The 21,960-nt window shown below is 30.2% G+C and overlaps 1 long non-coding RNA gene across 1 annotated transcript in view; it reads left to right on the top strand.

The window, feature by feature from the left end:
* LOC136796306 (uncharacterized) overlaps positions 1-21,960 on the top strand; it is a 421,904-nt gene that overhangs the window by 109,773 nt on the left and 290,171 nt on the right. Inside the window, exon 2 of the long non-coding RNA XR_010844012.1 lies at positions 618-651. This is a non-coding gene — a long non-coding RNA (uncharacterized lncRNA). The remainder of the gene's footprint in view (positions 1-617; positions 652-21,960) is intronic.

Genomic DNA, 21,960 nt, shown 5'->3' with positions numbered 1-21,960 from the left:
TACTCCTATAAAAATATATTATTAATTATTTTTTAAAATAAAAACATCATACAAATTTAAGGGATAGTGGTTGAAGCCTTGGGTAGTTTGATATGAAATGAATAAACAACATCAAATCAACAGTAATAACTTGAATTATTTGTAATATATTAACAATTAACATAACAGCTAATTAACCACAGGAATTTCAGTATCCTTATCAATCTGATAATTGCTTCAGCAATACTTGGCATTAATTAGTTAATCAACAATAGTTATATTGGACTATATCCCACTTTGGATATTAACTAATATCAGCTTTTATTAAACAATTATTGATCTCAAATAACTTTTGCGGTTTCGGTACATAAAATTCTATACGGATTGTTGGTTCAGTAAACCGGTTCTTCGGATTAACCGGTGCACATAATATGACCATGTCGCGCTCAATCCCTCAATTCGTAAGGCTTTTTAATGATAATATTTTTTAAAACTTCCATTGGAGATCAGTTCGATATTTTCTTATGGGAAAGTTCTTTTTTCCAAACGAAGTTACAAATATATGTTAAAGTCTGCAAATTTGTTAGGTTTATCTAATTCATTTTGAAAATATTTATATTTTACTTTTTTGTTTTCAGAGAACATCCTGCTTATGAAGTGTCCTGTTTTAAGGTAAGATCGTAGTTTTATTTTTACGATTCTATTTATTTAAAGAATCTTTAATTGATTTTAAATACTATTAAAAATGATTTAGTTTTCTATTCAGATGAATTTGATCTGTTTTATGTGGGGTACTTAAGACCTATTTTGTATATAAACACATTAGTTCATAGATTAGAATTTTTAAATATCACTTAAATTTAACTTTTTTTTAGCCCTTTAGCGAATGAATCAAGAAAGAAAAAGTGAAATTTAAAATTAAAAGTTTAAAAATTGCTTTAAATATATGGTGCCATAAATACTGTTTATTTTATTCATTAAAAAAATTACATGCAATATGGTCCGACCAGATGACAACATCTCTCGGTCGGTGCCAAAATAACACATAAAAATTATGGACATAAGTGAAATGTAAATATTACCGTTTTGACTATTAGAGCGTTGTGGGGAATATACAATTTTTAAGCTAGATAAGTATAATATGAATTGATCTCAAGTAATACAACTAATAATTTATTCAATAATTACTAAAATGAAAATAACGTAAAAATTAAATAAAATAAAAATATAATAATTAAAATAACTGAAAGGATTTTTAAATGAATAATAAAGCTGCAAATTTACAGTTAGCGAAGTAATATAATAATGAAAATGAAACAAGATGATACAGAATGTGATAATAATGAGGTTTCATTACTATCTGTTACTAAGCACACATTTACATACTAATTTTAATTGTAATAAAATTAATAAATTATGTAGAGTTAAGAAGAAATACAGGCAGATATGGTCATTTGGTGACTCAAAATCAATTATTGAGAATCATAGAAGTAAGAAAGCACCCAGTTAAATATATAATTTTTATTTATTTATTTATTTTTTTGTGGTTTATTTATTTATTAGTTCTTCTGGTAAGCGATTAAACAGATATGGTACCATATAGTTTAAGCTACGTTTTGCTAATTTATTGTTATAGGGTGGTTCCATAAATTAATTTTTTTTTCTAACATTTTTAGGTAGATTATTTCTTTTCTAAAAAAAAAATTTCCATAAATTTTAAGATAATTCTACAAAAACCAAAAAAAAAAATTTTAGGTAGTAAAGTATCAACGATTTTAAAATTTTCTGCTTTATTATTGCGTTGCGTTATTGTTCTTAATGTTCGATTTTGTAGATTTTTTATTGCTATAAATTGTAATTTATAGGTATTATAGTTTAAAACTACTATATAAAGTATATATGTGTGTGTGTTATGAGGGTTATACCAGTGTTACTTCAATTATATTAATGTCTGACTCTACAAAGTTGCAAGGTCAATAACCCCCCAAGCCCACGCAACTCCGCCTACATCTACTGTAACTTAATCAAAATTAACTGACAAATTGTGAAATTTAGGATTTTTATTATTTAATGAACTCTATATCATCAGTCATCCATTTCGGTTGGCCAACATCAAGTGAAAGTAATTTATTACCAATATTATTAAAATAGTTTACCCGTTTTACAGAGAACCGAACGTGCAACACCGCTAGGGAAAGTGGCGAAACCAACAAGACTCTTGTTGACCGAGAATTAGGAGAAATAAACATTTCCCTGAATTATTTTCGCCTTTACAAAGTTACTTGAAATTTGGTATAAATATAATCTGGAATATTTGTGGAATATTTTTAACAAAATCTGAGATAATATTTTTGAGATATTCGAAGTTCAAATTTTGAAAACAAGTAAAAATAATTTCTTTGTTGCTAGTTGTTCGATTTTACGCCAAATATCAAATGAAAGCACGTGTAATTTAGTTTTAAAACGAGCTATTAAAGATACAATCGGTTGTAAATATATGTGCATGTATATTAGTGATCCAAAATTTCAAGGCTATATCTACAATTTTGAAAAATCGATACTAATAAACTACTCGTATAAAAATATATTTTTTATTGGCCTTGGCTGGTTTCAAATAAAATGACCCAATAGTTTTGAATTTACTTATGAAAAATAATACAAGTTAAATTTTAAATAATTGGCTCTAAAAAATATCTAAAACAAGTCTTTTGAATAATAAAGTATCAATTAGTCAACGTCTAATATTTTTTAAATAAATTGTTTGGTCTCTCAGCAACTTTAAAAAAAAAATTATAAATTGAAAAAATTAAATGAATTATTTTTTTTTTTGTCTTCATTTTAAACCTCTTTGCAGTTGATAATAAAGGACATTCCCTCCGGTTATTTTATGAAGAGAATATTATATGAAGACAAGTTAATTCTACTCCATTTTCTTCTCAGAGGATCTCATCTTTGTAATATAAATGCTACATCTATTTAATTACCTTGATTATTCTTAATTATTTAATAGCGTTATGCCTTAAATGTTTATTCCAATTTGTTTAATAATATTATGCCTTTATTTATTAGTAAAAATAAGGAGTTTTTAGAGGAATATTTAACAATATCTCATTCTTAATCGTCTACAGTTCTTAGTCATTTGCTTTATTTATTATTTCTTAAGTTTAATAACACATAAGTGTAACAGTACATAAGGTAGATTAAGAGTTTTATTAACCTTAAAAAAATATATATGAAACTTGATTTTTAAGTTAAAGTAGGGATATTAAGAAGTTTTATATATATATATATTTTATATGCTAAGTTGTTTATTATGTATTGTTAATACATAGTTCTCTGTTGAATGTTAAAAAAAAATTCACTAGTTCTCTTCACTTTTTAAATTCTTGAAAAGAATTCTGAATGAGAACTTTAGGCTTAAGTCCTTTCTTTGGGACAGATTCAATTAAGTATATGCATTATATTCCTCATTCTGTACTACACCTACTTCTGAGCAAGCTTATACCTCAGTGAATTTCTCTACTATTGTCACATAACAGTCCACAAAGTTATTGGACAGAAACCCCCTTTACTTCAAATCTCTCTTACCTCTTATAGATATCCAATCAGATTGTTTTTTTTAAAGGCAATCCACGTCGAAGGTGATGTTTGCCTATCTACCAACCTATTTTAACCATCGTTGGGGTCAAGTTTTTCATATTGTGGGACCGCCACTTAATGAAAAAGACAACACTCGGTTCGGATTCGAACCGGCACTGCCCGCAGACCTCAGAACGATAGACTTGCGCCTAACCCCTGAGCTACGGTACGGCTCCTCAGTTGGGTTCTCTCAAAGTACCACTTAAATCTGAAGGTACTTACTATACCTTCATTGCGCTTTAGTCACAAGACATGAAGTAACTTAGCGCTAAGCTAAGTGCTTAGTTTGTAAGAATTGTATCTCATTGATGTATCATTTTATTTTACAATACAATTAAATAGAAGACCTGATAGCTGACTGGGCTGGGGCGAGGGTCCTGGAGCGCTTGGTTCAGAAAGTTGTGGGTTCGATTCTCACTTGGGCTGGTCAATGTTTGTTTGGCAGCGGCCCTGAAATATGAACCTTGACGTTCCCACTCTGGGGCTGTAAAGGTCCACAATGGAGGAGTTGAGCCAAAAAAAAAAAATACAAGTAAATCTTAATGTCTTTACTGTTGTTTGACTAATTAGGGGAAAAATAGAGATTGGAATAATATGTGTCTAGTATCAATTTAATTAATATTCATCAACGGCTTTTACTAACGAATGCAAAAAAATACATTTCTGAGTGAACTTACTAAATTAGAAGAATTGGTGAATAGAATCTCTTGAAAAGAGATCCTTTCGAGAAAATGTAAAAGGAAATCTTAACTAGATTTCTTCGAAGTTATAGTAAACATTTTTTTTAAATTACTTAGTAAGTTTTTTCTCAGAACTACCAGAAATTGAATTGAATTTCATAAACAAATTTAAAAGGCTTTTTTTAATGAAGCGTAATGTGCTACTAAAAACTTGATTGTAAATTATAAATTATAAATTTCGATATATTAAAGAGCGACATTTTGTTGCTAATAATTTAGGTTGCTAGAATTGTTTCTTGTTGGAGAAGCAGAAGATCACACCGTGTCACATAATGTCACACCTTTTCCAAAAGCTGAGCCCTGTAAGGAGTGTGACAGGAGGTTGGGAGGGGGGGTAGTTGCAAGGGGCCAAAGTGGAAGGTTGCCCCCCCCCACCAATGTGCCATGTAATATTCAACTCGCCGCTGAAAGATTAAAGCTCCCCCTACCGGCCTCTTTGTCCAAACTCTCAGGTCGTCATTCTAGTTTTTCAGAGTGAGTGGATATGGGCTCTACTCGGGCAGACGTAAAGAAAACTGAAACGTCAAAATAGCTTGAAACGTAGTAATTATTGAATTTATTTCTTTTATTTAATACCAAGTGGGGCTTGGTTAATGTAAGAGGTGCATTTTTTTTTAACAATTGATTATGAAAGGCGGGGGATATAATCACATACAAACGACACTCCTAACTATATACAATATTATAAATAAAGCAACATTAAGATAAAATGATTAGATTAAAATAATAATTCTTAAAAAAAGATAAAAGTAAAGTTACTAACAAAACAATGGCATTTATGGATTTAACAAAATAAATAATTGACTTCTAATGGAAAAAAATAAAGTGAATTTAAGAAAAAGATGAAGAGAAAAAAAAAGAAATTAAGATAAAATAAGATTTTAGAGTGACAATGACAGAAATAGTAAATATAGAACTTATAGCAGGACGTCCTGCAGCAACCTGGGCTTCAGTCTTCGGGTTGTGGTTGGGTTTCCCAAGTTGTAGGTAACAGCTCCTTTAACTGTAGGTAACTGGGAGTGGAACTTCATGAACCTTTTTTTGATATAATCCTCTATTGTCTCTATTTGCAATTCCCGATGCAATTGGCTCTTACAAACCAAGGAGCATCCACTGCTATTCTTACGACTTTATTTTGAAAATATTGTAATTTTTTCCTTTTCGTAAAGAATGCCGCTCCCCAGACTACACAGCCGTGCATCAGCAGTGGCCTGAGAATTGTTTTAAATAGGATCTAGCACTGCTAACCTAGCGTAGGTTTGAGTGAGTTTGATATTGACATGGTGGTTCCAGGTAAGGCAGCGATCGAGGTGAATTCTAAATTTATTTTATGGACTATTGTTGGGCTGCTTGCAAGTTCAGATTTGAATTTTTTGTTTATTTAATAAAGTAGTGTATATTAGACCAGAAAAGGAAATTATAGAGATAATTGTCTCTAATTTGAACAATCAAATAATATCTATATTATCTATGAAAGGAATATTTTAGCTTTCGGGTTAAGTGTTCTTACTGAAAATATGAATTAAGGAACTAAAAAGAAGAAAAACAATTCCTATATAAGTCCGTTAATGCTTTGCTTAGGAGATAGGAGGTTATCTTTAGATAACTTCTAAAGATTTTTATTGTTATGAATTATTTAGGTTATTATAAATAAATTATTTGTCTTCCAACTACTTTATTAATTAATTGTAAATACTTTCCTATTAAGTGTTTTTCAACTTGATTATCCTAAGAATCTTCCACAGAAGTAGTGACTGAAAAGTATTGGATGGAAAATTTAGTTATGTTTGAAAAGCATGACAATAACAAATACCCTGTGCCGATTGGCCACTGCTGCTGTGGAAGAATATTACGAGTCTGTATTAAATCATTTTGAAAAACTTTTAATATGAATGTTAAGGTTTGAATTTCTTTACTAAAGTAGTTGTGACGCATATTACTTTATTTACTATCACCTGACTAATACATAACAAAGAAAATCTTTAGACTTGAATATCTCCTACATCAAGCCTTAAAGGAATTTTCTAGGTAATTTCTTTCTTGTTTTGAGATCCTTAATTCATATTTTCATTTTAGACATTTAACCCCGAAACAGATCAATAAATTTAGAATGAGCATAAAATGTAAATTAAACAGGATCACTGATTAGATGTGGTAAGCTTGAAGAGACAAGTGAAGGCGATCGGATCTGACCCCTCTTCATCCAAGGAAGTCGAAGAGGAAACTTCTATCCGTCCCATTCAGAATGAATGAAGGCTTCCTATCCTAACACTTCCAGATGGAAGTGAGGTTCCTAACCTCCAGTGCTGTTCCTAATATTGTACCACGTCAAAAAGACGTAAAAGTCCTTCTTGATGCTTTGCTAGTATTTAATTGAACTCAGACCAGATAATATGGAGAGAAAGAGAAGAGGGTCTGCGAGCTCCTTGATCTTTTTGGTAAATTTCGTGGTGTAGGCACTTACAAACTAGAATGAATAGGGAAGGTTGATAAATGGGCTGTTTAACATATTTTGATTTTTAGAATCTTCAGTCTGGATGAAATGAAATGTAATATAATGATATGAAAATAGTTTATTATTCTGGGACTAGGTCTATTTAGAACAATTACAAAGGTAATTTTATTTTTATAATAACATATATTGGCCAAAAAACATAGTGGCCGCACTTAATTATAACTTATATACAGAAAAGAAAAATATAAATAAATTAAAACAAAATAAAAAGGTAATTGCAAAATATCTGTTTTTTTTTGTTTTTTTTTTCCGGCCAAGACTCCCATTGGAGTCCTATACTGCCTAACCATGGTTGGGGGTCAAAGTTCGTCATTTTGTGGGACCGCCACTCAATGAAAAAAGTCAACGTCCCAGGCCGGATTCGAACCAGCACCGCCAATAGACATCAAATTGGTAAGACTGTGTCTTAACCACTGAGCTATGGGCGGCCCTGAAATATCTGTACTATTATAATATTAGATTAGATTGGTGGAGTTAAAAAAGGTTAAAAGGTTGTAAAATAGAAGGGTTTTAAACGAGGGAAGGGTTGATACATGACGTATGTTCGGGGGAATGGAGTTCCAGAGATATGCGGCTCAGGTAAAAAATGATTTATCAGACGGAGCAGTTCGGTATGGTGAAGGGTGAAGGGTAGATTTCGAATGAACGGTATGAAACTTCAAAATTCAATTAATAACTAAGATACCTAGGTGTAGAAGGAACTATGTACACATAAAAAAATAAGTTCCAAACAATAAAAACTGAATCTTATTTTTTTAAATTTTACCATTTAACACAACATCATCCACTAACCCCTTCAATTTTCACTTTAAAGCTTTCTTCTACGATACATTTCTAGAAGCCATTAAGAAATCGTTTTTGGTTTTATTTTATTTTTCTGTATTAAACTATTGTTTTTTTTTTGTTTTTTTTTTTTATAAATATCTAATAAGGTTGCTCGGATGAATGATGTACGAACATTCGGAAATCTTAATCGGTATTGGGAGTAAAATAATCTTAGGAATAGATCGTAACGTTGGGGGAGGGGAGTTTATATTGAAGGATATTTACTAAAAATTTATTGTTATTTGCTTTAGTGATAAGAAGCTTTTATTGATAAACAGTAAAATCTACCCTTACTATTACTACTAACATTAATTCTACTTTTAAGTGAAATGATGGTCTGCTATTAGTTATACGTATGATTTGATATATTCGTTATGTACGTAATTTTAATGGCTGTTATATTCATACCAAATTTACAGACAAAATCAAAATCAATTAAATTAAATAAATAATATTAATTAAAAAAGTTTATATGGAAGGCTTAGTTCAGTATGTAAAACGCTGCATTACAACTTCCTATAGGTGATAGGATACGCCTGTGGCAAATAATTATTACTTTAATCGTGAATCTAATAATGTAATAGACTATAATAAAAAGTGACCACTCCCTGAGAGTGTGTAGGACTTGGACAATTCTTTTCAAAATTGCCCCTGTTTATAACCAATATCTCCAAAGTACTACCAGTTCCTTGCTATATACTTATATATTTAAAGGATTAGATTTTTAAGTAAACTTATTTTTATCGAACATGGGTGTAAGTAGTAGGGTTTACCTACTAAAAGTTTTTACTCATTTTTTTTTATATTTGTACAAACTCATAAAATTATGTTATTATACGTTTCATTCCTGACCGCAATCGTCTTCTCGATTTCACCTACAGCTTACAATATTGCAACCATTATTCTGCAAACAATTTTGTTGAAGTTTGTAGATAAGTAGTTAAGTCAAGGAGGGACTTAAGTTATATATAATAGGGCCCCTGAGGAGTCGCCTAGTGCCCTGTTGGTTATTGATCACTCGTTCGTGCGGCACGGCTTTGTTTAGCTTGCCGATTGGGCGCCTTTTTATTTTAATTCATCGGATTTTTTTATATATTATTAATTTTTTTAATGCTTAAAACGAATTTCACTATATACTTATGATTTTAAAAGTTAATTAAAATTATATTTTGCTTATCCCCTTGGAAGTCTGTTAAGTTTATCGAACGATCTTAAAATTATAAATCTCTCAGAACTTTACAAGTGCTTATTAATACGTTAAATTCTTCAGGAAACTATGTCTGCATTGGACGTGGTGGTAAAGAAAGTAGTGTGAATGAATATTACAGATATTAGAATACGTTTTTGTATATTTCAACTACACGATCAGTCAGAATGTCAGTCATCGCTATCAGTCTGACTGAAACTTGTTAATGAGATGTCGAACTGTAAAGTCTTGTGCAATATATCTTTTGATTCGTAATAAAGAGCATGAACTTTTCCTGTCTTCCTTGTACTTCGAATCTTAAATGATCTGATTTCAAAATTTTCTTGCTAACCCATCAGTATTATATTGTATCCTCACGATAGATTTCACCATCTGAATCACCAGACATTTTTCAAATTCACAAGTTAGAACGTTTAAATAAAATTATACGTATATTTTATTGAAATTTTCATTATGCTATTATTATAGTTCTTCATGAAATAATTATTTTTACATTTATACTTTGTAACCGATTTGTTCATTGATAATAATGACATAGATACTGATAATAGCAAAGTTCTAGCCTTTAGCATACCATTGAGATGCTGTTTGGAATGCTTGTTAGTTACAGAAGGGAAATCCGGGAGTTGGAGAGGGGTGTGACATGGTGTTTACATTGATGAGGGTGTTTCCGATCTTGTCGGAACATGAATAATTCCCACTAATTAACGCCTTCCGATCATCAGATTATGATGTGCTATAAAATTAAATCAACAATGCGTATTTATTACTTCCTCAACTAATCAACTAGTTACCGAGATATGGCAATTAATTAAAAAATAAATATAACTTTTCGAAGTTACGTTTTAGAGTCCTTCTCACCAAAGTAGCAATATATTTTTTTTTTATTATAGCGGTTAACTATTTTAAAGTATACCTCATTAACTACAGTAATAATTGAGTGATATTTTAAAGTTAGTTGAAATAAACTTGAAGAACAAATTTTTAGTGACGAAGAGGTTGGGATTTACAGAAGAATATTATAAAACGATATTTTGATAAAATCAATACCGAATTTAAACTACCTTATTTTTAACCACATTGCACTTTGATATTTTTTTTTTTTTATTTCTGTCATCCTTTTGCAAAATATAAGTGTTGAAATAATGAAACGAGAAATATTAATAAAATTATGAAGAAGTTGCGGTCTCAAGAGAAACAGAAATAGCTTACAATTATTTATTTTCAGACGTTTCGCGCCACTTTGTAGAGATTCATCAAGGCTAGAAACAAACAAAAACAATTAAGAACGTCTTGACATTGTAAGATAATAATATACAAAAAGGTCAACCAAGGTAGGGTTAAAATTATGTAAATATTAGGTAGTAAATATAAATAAAAAAGGAAATTATACAAATAAAAGAACAGAAAAAATAAAATAATATTAATGTAAAATAAACAATGATACAAATATAAAAAAATTACATAAACTATAAGGTTAAAAAGTCCAGGAGAGGCAATATCAAGTAAAAACAGAAAAGTAGGTTTGAGAAAATGTAATTTAACACACTAAAAAATGGAAAATAAAGAAATAAGTTGAGATTAAATAAAGGTAGAGAAAGGATAAATAATAATAATAATAATAATAATAATAATAAATGAGTACAAAAAAAATCAGGACCACAATCCTGTTCAAGTTGACAGCTTCAGAGACTGATGATAGAATATCGGAAGTGTTCAAGAGTAGAGGGGGAGATGATCGTTAATGATTTTATTTCTATTTAAAATACGTCGTGTATACTGGTAATATTATTATTTCTGTTAAAATGGGAGTTTAACAATCCGTTAACTGATAGGCTCATTTGGAAAATTAGTTCATTGAAATATAGTCACCGGGAATGATATAATGAAATATCAGTTTTGAAACGAGCGAGGATTAATTTACACTAAAAGTAGAGGGGGGAGGAGTGAAAGTGTGGTGCGCCGCACAAGATTTTTTAGAGATAAGAAAAAGTTATTATTAATCATCTTAATATAATTAAATTCTTAAATATCGGGTTAAACTCTCAAGCTCTCCTTAAATAAATCAAACTTGATTCATTCGACTTAAAAATATCTGGCGCGAGATTGACCCTATCAATTTCCTCGAATTTAGACTCTTCCGTGATAAATCACTTTCAATTTGCCGATTGCTCTGGAGGGGGGCTCTCAATAAAGGAAATAGGACTCCTTCTTCACCTAGGAAATTGTCTTCATCAAACGACTCAGCGATTTTGAACTTTTCGAGGTCAAGAGTGTAACCTTTTTCTGAAAATCTCGTACTAAATACTTTACAGTTCGAAGGAACATTAATACAATCATGTTCCAATAGATTAGATCAGAAAAAAAAGTGGGATTTTGTGCTCTAACAGTAAAAAAACAATACACGTGAAAGTTCAAAGATTAGATTAGATTTTTATTCAGGGTGAACAACATCTAGGTTATTACAGCCTTTTTACTTTATTTATTTTATGGTCTTTAACATTTGATAGTTGAATGTAGACTATTTTCTATTTACACTGGTCGATATTGGTGGATTGTATTTTAGTATAAAGTTGAGTTTCTTTCAGAAATTTTATTATTTTTTCTATGGATTCTGATGAGTCTTTAAGGGTCAATTCCCTTGTACCAGGAATTTTATTATTTTCTAATGCTTGACGAAATGATGAGCATTCTTCAATTATATGCTTTATCGATAATGGGGACTGACAGGTTTGGCATATAGGTTGATCCTGTTTTGTGATTAAGTGGAGGTGTGTTAATTTGGGATGTCCTATTCTTACTCTTGCAACAACCACTTCTTCTTTTCTGTTTCCCCTTACATTTCTTAGTTTAATGGTAAGTGGTACGTCAGCTCACATTGAATCCCAACTTTTTTGGATTCTGTTCCTTAAAAAGGCCTTTATGTCTTTCGGCTCGTAAATTTGGAGTTGTGGAACGTTCATTGTAACAGCCTCTTTAGCCGATTTATCCACTGCCTCATTTCCAGCTATTCCTGAGTGTCCTGGAGTCCAGAGAAAGGAGTTTTTTTTTTAAAGATGTTTTAGCATGTCTATATAGTTGTGAATTTTGTTTATCGTAGGTCTGCTTTGATTGAAGTTTGATAGACTCTGGAGTGCTGACATTGAATCTGTACAAATGCGTATGTTTGAGTATTCACTTTCTATAGATAAATGAAGTGCTGTTGAAATCGCCTGAAGTTCAGCTGTAAATATTGTTGAGTATGTGGGTAATTTATATCTTTTGGGTGTCCCATGTATTATTATTGCAAAACCAACATTTTCATTTCAAATATTTAAGTTCAAAGATGCCCGTCAAGTATTTTTATATTATATTTTAAATAATATGCTATGTGCCAATTATTTTATCTAATTTAGATTATAGATTCGGATGTAGTATCTATTATCCTGGTATTTTAAATTTTTATAAAATCCAAATGGGGAGCAAACTAAGTAAATGTATTTTAATTTAACTTACCTACACATGAAATATATCTAAGAGAAAGCGATATTTTGAATTTGAGTTTTCGACGGATAAACACATTTTTGAGGTCTCCTGAATCGAAATATCGGACGGAGTAGAAGAGAACGGTCTGTTTCTCTTTGAGTGTACAGTCTAGATGAAAAATGAAATGTCGTACGAAACTGACGTTACATAGTTAGGGGATTTGTCTGTCAAGGATCTCATAGGAACTTTTTCTATAAAATCGATTCATCGAAAGTGACACTTTATAAAATTGATTTTTCATGTAATTATCTCAAACACAGCACAAACGGAGAGAGAAACATTTTATTCTAAAAGCAAATTCTCCCTACTGCATTTGGTTGCTACTAACAATATGTTGTGACCTTTTTGACTATTGCTTATTATTCTTATGCTACATAGGCATAGTCATTAAATATTAAAATATATAATAGTTGTTAACGCAAGCAACATATATATTAATTATATACGTAATAATTAATTTATAAATCTATTCTGTGAGTATATTTTGTTAATAGGCGTAGTACTTCATTTTTTTTTGTTTTTGTTTTAAAAGTGGGAGATTTATTTATACTTATGTTGTAATGCTTATGTGATGGAATAACAGTATAAGGATTATTTTGCCGCAACAATACAACAATCTGCGGCCAAAGATCAGTCCCACAGTCGCCTTTTTAAAGATTGACCACAAATCGTCAACTAGACCCTTTCTACCTGAATTGTTATAGACGTGTGAATAGTTGGACTTCGAAAAACATCATCTCTGACCCACCGGAATTCGTCCATCAGTAATTTATTTTATAATTGTTAGTTTTGTTTGTTCTTTTATTTTATCCTGAAGTACAGTTTTATTTTATTTTGATCTTATGTTTTCCATTGTTAACTTGGCAAATAAATATTAACTTCCCAGCCAGCCTGTTTTGTTTTTTTCCTTTTAAAGCTTTCCCTCAGAAAGGCATGGCCAATTTTTAGGTGGCTTTATTTTTTTCGAATTATTTCAATTTTTTTTATCTTTCATTTTTTTCATAAGTCATCAAAAATAAGCTTTCGTTTGATTTTAATATATTTTTTAAACATGTGCACTATTTTGGCCTTTTATATATTTACTCCTAATCGACATATAAATCGAGTCAAGTTTCTCCCCGATTATTTTCTTTTCTTCTTCTCTCTTTTCATCCTTTATTCCTATTCTCTTACCCCCATTCTTTCTTTAATTAATTCCTTGTTCTTTACATCTTCTCATCTCTTATTATAGTTTTAGTTTTACTACTTACCCTGTTTTGACTTATGTAACTTAAGATGAGTTTTGTATTTTGTTAATTTTAGGTATATATTATAATTCTTCTTACAATTTTAATATGTTGTTTTCATTATTTATATTATGTAATTTTGGATTTCTTGGATTTGGATATATTTTTATTTTCTTCTTTATTTTTTTTTAATAATCATATTTTAAATACTTATCTTTGGTACAAATTCTTACTTTGCCTATATTAAAAATTACTTTCTTACGGTATTATTTATAATATTTTTAATTTTCTTGTTGTATAGGTCTTTGTTTCAATTTAGGCTTAAAATTCAGGCAGAAACTTTGTCACAAATAAAATTATATACTCTTGTTTGTGATACTGTCTGTTGACCATAACCCGCGACCGTCTTCTCTTATGTTAGGCTTTTAGTTTTGATTCTCTCACTACACACTATAACGTACAATAATTTATGATTGAAATTATATAGTTAATCAATTTGAAAATTATTATTGAAACGTAATTTTTAGGATAATCCATTACCCGAAACACATTATGTCTTTCCAGGTTCTAAAATAAGTCAAATGACGAACTGTTCGAGTCGGAACGGGGACACTACGAGGCACTATCGGCTACTCGATCGGAACCCAAGTGATGCTCCTGACAGCCCTTTGTGCCTTATCAGTTCTGATGGATTGATAACGAGCGAGCTAATCAGCTCTCATGAGTGATCATCAGGCTCAATTTAATTGTGCTCTAAATTAACTATTCCCATCAGTAGCATTCCTACCTTGGTGTGACCAATGGACCATATATCCCGTTAAATGTGATGCTCTTGGTTATAATACCAGTAGGAAATCACAGTCCTTTTTACTTTCTCTTATATACAGTAAGGGTAAGCCCTGCGATCGGGAAAAATTTTTGAAATAGAGTTTTTGACAAAAATATACTTTTTGAGTCCAAGGAAATGATCCGTGTGTGGTCAGCCTCGTTCAAAGACGCCAAGAGCTTGGAAGTTACAGTGTCACTTTATACAATCGATTTTACACTTTTTTTTTTTTTAGATTTTTGTTTAACAACAACTCTATTTATTTTGATTGAGCTCGGTAAATAATAGTACAATAAACTCGTCTTTAATAGAGACAGGTCTTTAAAAAAAAAGTGAATTATTAGAACAAAAATTAAATGACGAATTTGTAAAAAGTTTCCTCTAAAGTACTTTTAACTTTGCTTATTTAAAATAAATAAGGAGTTTTATAACAATAATAAAAAAAAGGTTAAATAAAAATTATAAGAGAATTTGATGAATAAATTAAGGAGTAAAAAGGAAACAAGAGACAGAAGTTCTAATCGGATGAAGCCGAGATAGCCCGATTTCTTCTGATCGTATTCATAAATTTGTTACATTGTATTAAACTTTTGTACAGTGGCAGGACAATTGATATCCATAAAACACTAATTTTTATAGCAAGTAAAAATTTTGTGTTGCGCGTTCCGTACAAGATTTGTTTTTAAATAAGTAAATATAGTTCAGGTGCGGTCAAATGAAATTCAAATAGTAACGACTATTTTAATTGAGCCAACGTTGCAGGGCTTCGTCAGGTCTAAAACAGATACAAACACTTAACATAAGTAAGAAGTAAATGGTAAATTACAAAGGTATACAATGAAACGTAGAAATTAAACAAGAAAAATAAAATTATAAACAACAAATGAAAACGGAAATAGTAACAGATAAAAAGAAAATACAAACTAAGTGATGAAAAAGGGCGATTAGAATAAAATCAAGAATAAAGGAAGAAAATGCACGAGACAGAATTCATACCTGATTTGACAGAATTAGTTGAAAAAATAAATTTCCATCATTATATACAGTTTTAATAGCGATACCTTTTTTTATTTTATGTGTAGTATTGATTAATATATTGTAGATGAAAAGCCCCTACATTATATATTTAAAATTTTTAAATAAACTATATTTTTTTCCTCAATCATTTTTATTAATATTAAATTAGTTAAATAAAAAAAAAAATTATCACGATGAGTTGAGGAAATCTCTAATTATATTGGGTCTTTTCCTAAAGAAAAATAAATTATTATAATTTATGTTTGAAAATTATTAGTGCTATTATAGCTTAACCATCAACAAAAATAATAATTTGTTTAAAAAAGGGCAATTAAACAAATAAAGACTTAATCGATGATGGTCACACATAATGACATAACAATTTCGAAGTATTTCCTGGTTAGTATTGGCAGAGCCACACCGCGTTCCATCGAGGCAAACAACCCGAGGGTAACTTACGCGTCAATAGGTAGTGCTAATTAATTCCTAACTAATTTGTACCTATTCACTGTTAATTATTTAATAAGACCGTTGCATATAAAATACCGGGCAGTGGAATAAATTTTAAAATGCAACAATAGTTATAAATATTTTTTTTTTTTATTCTACTATTTACTTATAAATAAAATGACAAAACATAACCAAATACCATTGTAATTACCAAGAGTGAGTAATTATTCGTTGAATATTTCCTCTCTTTTTCTCTAGATTTTTCTATCCATCCTGAAGAAATTTATATGTAAAATGAAATGAAATGTAAAATATTTAATGAAATGTAAAATTATTCAGGGACTAGGTCCCTTTAAAACAATTATAAGGTAATTTGAATTTTACAAAATATATTGATCAAAAACAGTGGAGCCACAATAAATTATAACTTATATTAAAATTGTATATAAATAATTTTAGATAAAGAGATAAAAAAAAATTGTAAAAATTAACTTACTAAATACATAAAAAATCTGTTCTATTATAATGTCTGATTAGATTGGTGATGTAAAAGGAAATTAAATATTAGGGTTTTAAACGAGAGAAGGGTCGGTACATGACGTATGTTAGAGGGAATAGAGTTCCAGAGATATGCAGCGCGAGTAAAAAATTAATTATTAATGGCAGCTGTTCGGTGAGGTGGAGGTTAGATGCCAGATAAACGGGGCCTGATAGTACAGGATTAAATTAAAAATTCGAATTGCAGGTTTTCTAGGATATAGGAAGGGCGCTGAGTACTAATTACGTGGAATATTAAGGAAGCCAAGAAATACTGGTATCAGAGTCAACAAACTTAAACAACAGTGAGGACTAAAATGACTTACATTCTTACACACCTACAAACACAACATATTGTTTAGTGGTTAAAGATATATATATAAACTTGAGAAGAGGGGGTAGGAAGAGCATGGAATTAGGGGAAGGAGGTTGGACTAATCACATAATTTAGGAAACCAAGCGGGGCCTAGAGAGCCTATGAAATTAGAAATAAATATTTGGAAGGGGAGTAAAGGCGTGTCTAGAAACAGGGTGTCTGGCTTTCTAAGAAATAGGATATTTGACCCCCCAGGGTTGGGTTATGCGATGGACTCATGAGAACTGACTTACATATGTTAAACATAAATTTTTTTTTCATGTAAAGACAGATGTAAGTCCATTGTGAGACGACAGCTTGTACCTGCTTAAGTGTCAATCCTTGCTTTCAACAGTCATGTAAAGTACTGACACATGATTTGAATAATGAAAGGTCACCTTCATGGTCAGTTGATCTGCCTAAATGAGCCAGATGTTCAGAGGAACAACTATATAGTTTATATTGAAAGACTAATTATATTAATAGCTGTTGAATACGCGTTCTTTAACTTGCATATCTCCGGTGATGCTGAAAATAAATCGTACTACGGAATTCATAAGACGTTTAAGTTTAATTCCAGATTACCCAAGAGTCAACCATACGCAAGGCAGCCATAATCAAAGTAATATGTGAGGTATATCCTTTTAGTTAAAAGTAGAACAGAAATCAATTAGTGAATGACCCAATTATGAGTAAATAAAAAAAAAACTTTTAAAGCTAATACTTACCACCCTACTTTGAGTTGAACTTTCACCTATTTCGTTTCAAAGCAGATATTTCTATAATATTCACTGAGAAAATTCATTCCCCTAAAAAAATTCTAATGAGGCTTTAAGATGGAAGGCTGACTAAATCTAATTGAAAGAGTCTTCATAAAAATACATTTAATTATATTCCTCGATAAAATTTTGAACTTCTTTCACAAAGGTATAGCAAAAAAAATAAAAATAGCAGTATTCAAATTTATACTCTGTTATTAATCATTTATTCGATAATTAATTGTTATAAAAGCAAAATTTTAAACACTTAAAATGATTTCATGGATTCAGTCATTCTTTCAACTGAAAGCCTCAAATGCAGGTCAAGTCAAATTAAAGTAGTAACAAATTAATAAGTACAATAATTAAAAAAACATTGATGAGAATAGCAAAACAAAAATGGCACTGCGTATGCGAGTTAACGAACGCTATAGTATTTAACAGCTATTATTATAAACCGACTATAATTATAATCTATATAGTATAAACTATAGACATCTGGCACTGACCATAGAGGAAGTGACCTTTCCTTAGTATTCTATATCAATGTAGAAAGCAAGGGGCTGGCACTTACTGGCAGGTACAAGCTGTCATCTCACAATGGACTTGAAGTCAAACTATTTTATGGTTAACATATGTAAGTCAGTACACACAAGTCTTAGGTAATGGTCTCTTTCTTAGAAACCTGACCACCCAACTTCTCGCCACGCCTTTTCCCCCCTTCCAGATATTTACTTCTAATTTCATAGTATCTGATTGGTCCAAACCCCTTCTCCTATTTCACTATTCTTCCTACCCCCTCTTCTCAAGTGTTCATATATATTTCCTAGACTAGATAGCTAAGTTAGAAGTAGAAGAGAGACATTCTGTAACAGTAACAGTAACATGTAGTTCTTGTAAATATGTTAGAATAAAGTCATTTTAGTCCTCACTGATTTTTGTATTATGTAACTTGCGCTTGCCTATTTAATAAACTCGTGTAAGAAGTTTTAATTGTATCTCGTAATTTTTATCTGCCTTACACTACTATCTATGCTAAATATTATTTTTTTTTAAACTTTGTGATATTTCAACTCTCTTAAATAAGTCTATATTACTACTATTTTTTCCGGAAATGTTTTGATAGTGTCGCCTACAAACATGTTTTGGGAGGGATATAATTTAAATTAAATATTTCTCTTAGAGAATTTTTATTTTATTTTTATTTTATTGTCATATTTGTATTATTTTATATTGGAAGAAGATAGTTGACCGTATGAAGTAGATTGGAGAAAGGTAGTCCGGGAGATAAGAATGAACCCTGCAAATTGGGACGAAAAGTTGGTTAACAATAGTTTTCTTTTACTATTTTGATACCTTTATTGAGCACCGCCCGGTCTGTCTACCTCCAATTATACCATATTATTTTATTTTTATTTTATGTATACGTTTTCTTCGATTTATATTTTTATTTTACTTGTTTTAATAAGTTTACTGTGATATTAACAGCAAGAGAATTATTTTTCTAGTTTTTATTCTTCTCATATCTATTCCTAACTTAACAATGGAATCAGACATTCTTACTTTGAAAATTAAATTAAATTTAATAGGAAAAGTTGGTTGGTGGTTGCGGCCAGGAACTATATTAATATAAACTATATTAATAAAAATTAAATAAAAAAAATGTATATAGGTGATTAATGGAAATGGAAATAATAACGCATAAAAAGAAGGAATGTAAAATAAAATGCAAACTATATTTTTTCTATTTCCGTTTTTATTAATTGTCTATAATCTTTTATTATTCTTATTTAATTTTTACGTTTTATTATACATCTTTTTAATTTTTCATTTATGTTAACATCATTTAGGTGTTTGTATCATTTTTAGTTCTGATGAAGCCCCGCGACGTGGGGCGAAACGTTGGCTTTTTTTATTTTATTTTTTCTTTGACCGCACCAGGACCATCTTCCTTTTATTATAAATTATCCATTTTTTATAGTTAAGCAAAACGATACATTGACACTATGCTAGGTTTTATTATTTTTTTTTTTAACCAGAACATTTATTCAAACAAAGTTCCTTGCTAGGACTATTCCTAATGATCTTAGATATCGACAGAGCTCCCTCAGAGAACTTTATAAGCAGTAAGTTCTAAAGAGAGTAGTACGAGTGAAGTATAGCAGATAATGGGGAAAACGTTATGCGAACATAGAAAGGGGCCTATTTCTTCCCAAGCCACTTGACCTAAATGGAAGCACCCCGCTAAATGCAACCTCTATTTATAGAAATCCTTCGGGAAGAAAAAGTTGAAAATATTTCCCAAAAAATCTCCAAAGGTTGACTTAGTCTTCGTATAGAGGATCCACCTTTCTCAGATATTCACAAGTATTTCGAACGAAAATAAATTAAATTTTTGATGGTGATTTTATAGTTACTTGACCATGGTTCAATACAAAGAAAAATGTATGGTAATGGGGCGCGGTCAGTGGTATTTCATTTATTTTAATAATCACTCAGCCTGACTTTCAGTGGTTCTTGAGGAAAGTACAAACAAATTAAAACCATCTAATAATAAAACAGTGTATTCGGAAATTATAATAAAAAACAACAAATTAAAGCTAGTTTAATGGGCCATAAAGTAGTTTAAGAAGTTCATCTTCGCAGAAGTAGTACTTTTCATGATATTTGCTAAAATAAATTGATTTATAGTTGTTCGGACAAATTTTCATGTGCCAAATTTATATTTACATGTGAATATGATAAAAACTACTACCCCTACGAAGATACGTGTCATAAACTACATTATAGTAAGTTAAATTTCCTTTAAATATTATAAAAGCTACTACTCTTAAAAAGATAAAAATTATCAACTATTTTATAGTAAATTTAACTAGCTTTAATTTGAATACAGACATGCGTACGTCCAATGGTTTCTGCAATAATGTTTTTCATAAATCAAACTTATTGTCCGAAAAACTATAAATGTAGCTTTTAGCAAATATCATGAAAACTACCATCACTATGAAGGTAAGGGTCATAAACTACTTTATAGTACATTAAACTAGCTAATCGACATACGTACGTAATATTTCAGCAATTTACTCTTCTTTAAATAACGTTCTTTTAGGGTTTCTGGTGCTGTTGGTAGTTTTAAAGATATAGATATCCGAATGAAAAATTAGTGTTTGGAAACAGCCGGCATTTTTTATTCCCCCTGCCTATACTTGACAGACTCATCAATTTTGACTTTTAATTATATATAGTTTTCATTAAAGTAATCAAAAATAAGGTTGAAATATCTGCCATTTTTTCTTCTCGCTGTAGAAATGTCAGCATTGTGTAGCTGACAGATGTTTCTATTGGATGAAAATTGTGATTCTCATCAATTCATCCAGTGTCTTATAGATATCCTTAGTCAAAATTGAATTTAAGATTAAATCTTATTTCGCCTACTATCTATAAAAATAACCCAATCCATAATGTTGTGCATTTTTTCCAATAAAGTCCATATTTTCCACATGGACAAAATTTCCGGTACGTCATAACCGAAGTATTTTTCTCTCAATCTCCAATTTTTTTTCCTGAACAGGTGAGTAAAGGACCTATTTCCATTAAGATCAGATAAATATCCTCTCATTAACCTTTGGAGAGATATTGTTTACTTTTTATTTTTGGCGGTGGCACTAAAGCCACTAAAGAAAGATGGACTCAGTCCACCTATACGGATGACAAATGAGATTGAGGTTGCTATTCTAATGTGTTAGCCGAGGCAGAGTGCCAAGGATGCAATGAGGTATAAAGGATTCCATTTTAATATAGCTACGGCTTTCCTTTGGCTAACAGGTATACTTCATCTTTGAATTGGATGAGGCTCATCAAACCAAAAATCTATCATATAGATATGAAATTGCAGTAATAAAAAAAAAATAATTGCCTTTTTTTGGGGGGGGGAGTTAAAACTGTTTTGATCGTCAGATATTACAATTTAAGTAAATTAAGGATTTGATTTTTATACGTTATATTATTAGTTTATGTATTTAAACAATATTGAATCTGATATATCTAAAGAAATTAAATAATATCAAAATTAATCAGTAGAAAAATATTATGAATAAAAGAAAAGATGCAAGATTTTTTTTTTTCTATTTATTTATTTATTTAATGTAATTTATTTACATCTGTACATAACAATAAGTAAATATGTTGTATATTTGATATGCACTTAAAAATCTTGGGAAGTGATGGGGCGAGGGGCTTTTCTTAAGTGAACTAACTTACCTCTTCCCCCCAAAAAAATCGTTCGCTGGTTCGGTGGTGAAAAGATAAATAACGGAGGACCTGTAAAGATGGTGAACACAAAAATAATAAAGAATAAAAAA

The sequence above is a fragment of the Halyomorpha halys genome, unplaced genomic scaffold, assembly GCF_000696795.3.
Source record: "Halyomorpha halys isolate HHAL.00 unplaced genomic scaffold, Hhal_1.1 Scaffold611.1, whole genome shotgun sequence".
Taxonomy (NCBI): Eukaryota; Metazoa; Arthropoda; class Insecta; order Hemiptera; family Pentatomidae; genus Halyomorpha; species Halyomorpha halys.
The sequence above is the reverse complement of the archived record's forward strand: the minus strand, read 5'-3'. Positions and strand labels throughout refer to the sequence as shown.